This window comes from Megascapheus bottae, chromosome 4 (genome assembly GCF_031878675.1).
Source record: "Megascapheus bottae isolate mThoBot1 chromosome 4, mThoBot2.hap1, whole genome shotgun sequence".
NCBI lineage: Eukaryota > Metazoa > Chordata > Mammalia > Rodentia > Geomyidae > Megascapheus > Megascapheus bottae.
The window spans coordinates 32,400,753-32,407,308 of record NC_143512.1 but is presented as its reverse complement, the minus strand read 5'-3'; the positions used below and the strand labels follow the sequence as shown (position 1 = coordinate 32,407,308).

Below are 6,556 nucleotides of genomic sequence, written 5' to 3'. Positions count from 1 at the left end.
ACAGTGTTGCTGTTTCTTAGCTATTATGAGTAGTATTGTAATGAACATGGGATTGTAGATGAATTCCTGGTAATATTTCTTTGGATGTATACCCACTAGGCATAGTGGGTTTCATGGAAGCTCTATTTTTAATAGTATGATACCAATACTTGTACTCATTGTAACTGTACCATAATGAGAAATAACATTTACATTTCTACCAACTGTGTGCAAGAGTTCCATTTTTGCCACATATCCAGGAGCATTTGATCTTTTTTAGTCTTTTAGGGGACATGATGCATCATTATTATTTGAATTTAGGGCCTTGCAGTTAGTAGGAAGATGCTCTGTCAATGAGCCACACCCCAAGCTCCAGCTTATTAAAAATTTATTTATTTATTATGGTACGGGGGGTTGAATTCATGCTTGCTAGGCATTTTCTTTATAACCTTCTTTAAAAAATAAACATCGTTGCAAGAAATGTACTCAAAACTGTTTCATGAATCTTGATTTAAAATGTTCAAAAATTAAAGCAACAACGATGTTCATTGCAGCACTATTTACCATAGCAAAGATATGGAACCAACCCAGATGTCCCTACGTTGATCAGTGGATCAACAAGATGTGGTATTTATACACAATGGAAGTCTATGCTGCTGTCAGGAAGAACAACATTGCCCCATTTGTTAGGGAATGGAAAGACTTAGAATAAAATCATATTAAGTGAAGTAAGCCAGACTCAAAGGAGCATAGGCTCAATGGTTTCCCTCATTAGCCAGAATCAGTAGAAACCTTGGACTCTTCTAGCAGAGATTACAATAGAGAAAAACCTAGATACATAAGGCCATACAGTATGATGCTAAATGAAAGGACCTCAAGGATATAGAAACAGAAGCCATATAATAAGTGATTGTTGTCCTTAATGTACTATGTTATCTCTCATCTCTTTTGCTGTCCCTTGGTTATCTCATATTGTTACAGAATTTCACCTCAGTATCTGATATATTGGATATATGCGTATGTGGTTATTTGAAATTGGATAGGAAAGGGGGGAAAACAAGATGGGGGGGGGAATGGGGACCAAGACATGAGAAAGGGTATCAATGTAATGCACCTTCCATCCAGTGAATGTAATGTAACCCTTTTATTAATTACAATAAAAATATATGGAAAAAATTAAAGCAACAGAATATACTGAGGTTATTTATTAGGATCAATCAACATAATTCCATCACATAAAGTAATTAAAGGCAAAAAAAAGAAAAAGAAAGAAGAAGAAATAAGTAAACTCCCATATCCCATAGCCTTTACCCAGAAAAAAGAAAAAGATATGAGGAGCCAGATCTAAAAGGAGACGCACTAAATTTTTTTTCCAGGTTTGACTAATCTAGTTGTAAATCTTATTTGCTCTTTATGAGTAGGGGAATTTTGTACAAAAAAAAAGGCCATTTACTAAAAATGGAGATCCGGTTACAAGTATCTTTGTATGCTCCCTTCTGAGACTGCAATTACACATTGAAAGATTTCTTCTCAATGTACAGGAAGTCCCTCATCTTCATTTGATGGTATCATGTTATATTGTTATTTGTATATTTTATTTGATTCCATTCCTGAATTTGTCAATGATCTCTCAAACTGTATTTAATCTGATGTTAACATCTTTGATAACTCAATTTCAGTGATTGTAGTTCATGTGTTCTAAAATCATCTTTAGGCTCTCCAGTTCTCTTATCAGTTTAATCTCATTTTTAAAGCCTTCTTTTTGTCACTTCTTATTATTTTAAAATATATGTCTGGCAATTCATTTGCATTAATAAAAGAAAAAGGAAATAATCAAAAGAAGCTATCAGGGGCCGGGAGTCTGGCCTAGTGTTGGAGTGCTTGCCTAGCATACTCAAAGATCCAGGTTTTATTCCTCAGTGCCAAAATTATAGAAAATCCAGAAGTGATGCTATGGCTAAAGGAGTAGAGCAATAGTCTTGAAGAAAACCCAAGATAGTGCTCAGGCCCTGAGTTAAAGCCAGGACTGGAAAAAATAGAAGCTATCATCCCAATCAATGCCAAAATATTGCTTGACAAAAATTCCATATTTCTTCATGAGAAAACCTTTTGGCAAACAAGGAATAGAAGGGAACTTTCTCAATCTACCAAAGCACATCAAAATAATAAAATGGCTAATGTCATACTTAATGTTAAAACATTATTAAGTATTAAATAGAAGCCTGAAGTTGGGCAGTTCACATTATCTGCCTTTAAGAGAATTTTTTAAACTATAGTGATCAAGATAGTGATATATTGGAGAAAGAATAGAAACATAAATCAAATGTGAAGAATAGAAAGCTCAGAAATAGACCTACATACATACAGTGAATTGATTTTTGGCAACCTTGCATAGGCTTTGGTGAATGGATGGACTTTTAAACAAGTAATACTAGAACTATTGCACACTAGGAACCAAAATAATTAACCTCTACTTACACTTCATACCACAGCCAAAATTAACTTAAATGTAAGTCTATACTTAGACCCTGTAAGACAGAGTATGTAGTGATGAACTTGAGTTAAAACTATATTCTTACATAAAATATGACAATTATGGACCACAAAAGGAAAAAATGTAGTAAAATGGACCTAATTAAAATGAACTACTTAGTCCCTCAAAAGGTAACCATATGAAAAGGTAAAGTTAAATCATAGATAGAAGAATGGTTTGTAAAGCACATATATGGTAAAGGACTCTTGTCCAGAATGTAAAAGGGACTCTCAGTGTTTAATCACAAGAAAAAAAGTTATTTAAAATAATCATATAGACACTTCTCTGAAGAAAAAATGCAATTGATTAAGAAGTTCACTAAGGGGACTGGGAGATTGGCCTAGTGATAGAGTGCTTGTCTAGCATGCATGAAGACCCAGGTTTGATTCCTCAATACCACATACATAGGAAAAAAGCTGGAAGTGGTGCTGTGGCTAAGTGGTGGAGGTCTAGTCTTGAGAAAAAAGTCCAAGGACAGTGCTCAGGCCCTGAGTTCAAGCCACACAACTGGTAAAAAAGAAAAAAAAAGTTCAGTACCTTTCTTCAGAGAAAACAGGCTACTTAAAAGGCACAAGAGAAAAGACTTTGCAAATATAATTAAGATGCTTCCTCCTTTGGTTGTAAGCTACACTGAGAGGAGATTATTTATGTGGCCTAATTTACTTTTGTGAGCACTTTTTAAAGTGTTTAGTGATTACAGACAGTAAATCCAAGAGATGTCTTAATTCACAAGGAAATGACTACGTTAAAAAGGCCTGGAGATCAAAGACTTCTAGCAGCAGAGAAACCTGGTACTAACAACCAGCAAAAACGTAGGAACAGTTTGATTAGCATCATTTTATATGATCATATGTACACAGCTATTATCTGCTAGGATTGTCATGCTAGGAACTGTGGAACCTATATTTCTTTGGGTTTGGCTTACTTCATATAATGTGGGGTGATTTAATTCTTTCTGATGAAAGCATAGAATTCCATTGTACATGTGTGTGTATAGATAGAGATAGATAGATAGATAGATAGATAGATAGATAGATAGATAGATAGATAGATATGGATATATTCATATACCACATTTGTTGATCAATTCAGAGACATCTGAGTTGGTTCCATAGCTAAGCTATGGTAAATAATGTGAAATAAACATAATTTTATGCTGGTAGCTTTAGTGTGGCCTTATTTGTGATCTTTGTATAAATGCTCAAAAGTAGGATTGTTGTGTTATATGGGAGTTATATGTTTATTCTTTTAAGTAATTTCCATACTGCTTTCTAGAGTGGTTGAACAACTTTACATTCCCATCAAGAGTGTAGCAGGGTTTCCTTTTGGCCACATCCCCATCAGTATCTGTTATTAGTTTGTTTTATTGATAATGGCCATTCTAACTGGCTGAGTTGGAATCTCAGTATAATTTTGATTTGCATTCCTTTTATGGCCAGAGAAGTTGAACAATTCTTGAAATGGCCACCTATTACTAGGGTGGTTGTTTCTTTGAGGATTTGTTATTGGAGGGTGTAATTATTTGAGCTCTAAGTATATATCTTTTATAGTCCAGAGGTCTTTATCTTTTTTTACATCTCTTTGGCCATGAATTCATAGGGGATAGATTCCAACAGCTCCTTCCCATTGTTTCTCACAAAGTGTGCTTCTCTGGGTGGAGCAGGCTGGAGCTTCAGTTGAACCCAGGTTCCTTTCTCTTTGGCTTCCTTCTTTTTCTGATCATTTAAGTTCACCCATTTCAGGAAGCCATCTCGGCTCTTAGAGTGCTTCATATTCTCAATATACACATTAGTCCTCTTGGCAAGCATCTTGCCCTTAACTTGTTTGTTCACAGCAATGCCAATAGCATGCTGGGTAACATTGTAGACCCTTCCAGTTTTGCCATGATAACATCTATGGGGCATTTCTTTTTGAACAGTACCCATTCCCTGATGCCTACAATATCACCTGTCTTGTAGATTCTCATGTATGTGGCCAAAGGAACAACTCCATGCTCCCTGAAGGGCTGAGAGAACATAGTGGGTACCTCTCCTCTTTCCCTTTGTGTTCAACATTTTGACAAATTACTGGAAGATGGTGGTTCCTGCCAAAAGTCTAAATATATTTTTATATGAGGTCCTGGTCTGTTGCGTAGTAAGTGAAAATCTTCTCCAAGTATGCGAGTTTTCTATTTATCTTACCAGATACATCCTTTGTCATGCAGAAGTCAGTTTAACGCAATCCCATTTATCTAGCCTTCATTTTATTGTTGTGTTTCTGGATCTTTATGAAGCTTAAGAAGGAAATACAAAAATACACAAATACTTCACAGCTCCTTATAAAGATGTATATACACACATACATACCATATAGCCAGGTAATCCTATAATTCTATGCCTGGGTATTTATTTGTTTAAATGGTATTGAAGGAATGGATGATATTGAAACAGATTAGGGAGAGATGCATTATAACTCATAAAATGACATACTGAATTAAAAATAATTTGTACAACTATTTAAAAACAACATTAAAAGAAATTAAAACATAAAAATATGTGTTTACACAAAATCTTGTACAAATTGATTTCATGGATTTATTCATGAAAAGTCCCAAACTGGAATAAATGGCCCAAATACCTCTAACTGCTGAAGATTTGAGTTAGATAGTTTTTTATGCAATGGAGCATTACCTAGAAAAAAGGAATGACTAGTTTTTACATGCAATAATATTGGCAGAATTCAAATATATACACAAAACAACTCAAAAATATTATATGAACTCATTTACTTTATATTGTAGGACTTATCAAAGTAAACAAATGAAACACATCACTGGTGATCAGGAATTAGGACAATCAGACAAACTATGAAGTGACTTTGCGAGTTGGTAATACAGTTCTTATATCTTGATAGAATCATGATGACTGTATATATAATGCCCAAATAGTAAACTATATGTGATGTTAACTTTGTTCCTCAGTTATATTATTGGCTTAAAAGACTACATAAAGTTGCTGAATTAAAACCGTGGGGATTTCAGGCTAAAGATGTGGCTCAAGTGGTAGAGTGTTTGCCTAGAAAGCATGAGGTCCTGAGTTCAAACCTCAATATTCCAAAAATTAAAAAAAATCTAATAATTTAATACAAAAGTTTGCTTCTCAACAATTTTCAGGCTGATGTTTATAATATATAAACAATTCTGCACGAGGTGAATCCTGAAACGAGTTTATCCCAATGTTTTCCTTATGTTAAACCTCAACTGCTCCAGGCTGGTGTACTTTAACTTAGCAAATAATAAAGAGCCAGGATGGTTGAACATCAGGAACCAGGCCTGAGAGTCTTAAGTACCACACTGGCTCATCCCAAGTGCTCAGCACTGAGTCCAAGACCACAACTAAATGAAGGGAGGAGGTTAAAATACAGACAATGATTCATGGGTGGTATAGTAGCACCTCATTTTGTGTATGGAGACCCAGAGCCCTTTTTAATTTTTCAATAAATATAAAGGCAAGTGTTTCTCCACATGCAATAGGTTTGACTTTCAATAAAAGGCAAAATAAGAGAAGACAAATGATAGAATTCATAATTTTATAAATGGTTAAATTATTGTTCTATATTTTCTAGGATGTGATATTTTAAGATGAATTGATAAAACATTTCCCTTAAACAATGTTAATGTATAATGCCATTCTTTAAAATCCTTCCTCCTCACTACATATCCTGAGCTGATAGTCCTACAGTTTTTCTTTACATCACATCACTGCTTAGAGGGGTACATAACGAATCAAAGATGATGCTATTAGAAAAGCTTCTCAAATGCTTTAATGAATGTAGATAATCTTCAAATAAAATGACAGTCCATTTGTTCAACATTAGAAACATCTAATAACATTAGATGTTATTCAATAAATTTCATCCCTCTCTGATATGATACACTCAGGACCACATAAAAGAAAATACTTGTTTCTGGATTCAGCTTTGGAGAGAACAAAGTAACATGAAGTGACTTCAGCAAAAATAAAAAAAATTAGGAAAGCTGAGAATAAACTAAAGAAAATATGGTTT

General features: G+C 34.3%; 1 pseudogene; it reads right to left on the bottom strand.

The window, feature by feature from the left end:
• Positions 1 to 4,083: 4,083 nt before the first annotated feature.
• On the bottom strand, positions 4,084 to 4,452 carry LOC150064239 (large ribosomal subunit protein eL21 pseudogene; annotated as a pseudogene).
• Positions 4,453 to 6,556: the final 2,104 nt, after the last annotated feature.